The following is a 960-nucleotide window of genomic DNA, read 5'->3' as shown; positions in this document are numbered from 1 at the left end:
GGAGAGAAACGCCTCCGTGAGCCCGAGGTCGCCTCCGGATCCAGGTGTCACTGCTATTGTCCCTCTTTGTCGTGCCCCCCCTCCCCGGCAGCGCCCCCACCGGGACCTTGTCAACGGAGTACGCTGTCCCCACGCCCCAGTTAAGTTGACTTGGTCGTCAGATGTCAGATGGACTATCAAGACGCGGATCTTTCTTGTTGTCGAATCTGTTTGGCTCCGTTTTGAGGGGAGCCCCGTGGATCCGATTCGCAGAGTGGAACTGCCCCCTAGGGTTTCCAAGGCTGTCCGTCTAGGCAAGCGGAATGCCCTGTCTTTGTCCCTGCAGCTGGTGGAAGTGCTAACCTTCGGTTGGCAGTCAGCACAACTAAGGCTCCCCGGTGATGTTGTTAGGTGGCTCATAGCAACCGTGTAGAACCCGACAAAACGCCACCAGGTGTCTCTGCTATTGTTGAAGCCGCCTTTGTTAATGCATCTCTGAGAATCTTCCTCTGCTTCTACCTTACCAAGCATGATGCCCAGCTCCAAAGAATGCGCCCTCCTCACTTCTAAGGCGTCTTCTGGTCGGACTTCTTCCAAGACAGACTCGTTCCTTCTTGTGGCAGTCCGTGGTTCCTAACCTTCCTGATGCCGCGGACCCTTCAATACAGTTCCTCATGTTGTGTTGACCCCCCAACCATAAAATTATTTGCGTTGCTACTTTATAACTGTAATTTTGCTACTGTTATGTAATCGGGTGATCTTTGTGAAAGGTCGTACTCCTCATGAATGCCATAATTCAAACACATCACTTCTTCAGGTTCCATACTCATCGTCCAGATTTCACATGCATTTGGGGCCAATGAAAATATCCAGGTGTGAGTCAGGTGCATTTTCATCCTTAAGATCTTTAAACTTTAACACTTTTTAAAAATAATTTTATTAGTTCCTCATTTTCCCCTCCCTCCCCGCTACCCCCTCCCT

This window comes from Echinops telfairi, unplaced genomic scaffold (assembly GCF_000313985.2).
Source record: "Echinops telfairi isolate 266 unplaced genomic scaffold, ASM31398v2 ScPeMD7_7468;HRSCAF=8506_1, whole genome shotgun sequence".
In the NCBI taxonomy this organism is placed as follows: Eukaryota; Metazoa; Chordata; class Mammalia; order Afrosoricida; family Tenrecidae; genus Echinops; species Echinops telfairi.
This window is presented reverse-complemented; position numbering follows the sequence as displayed.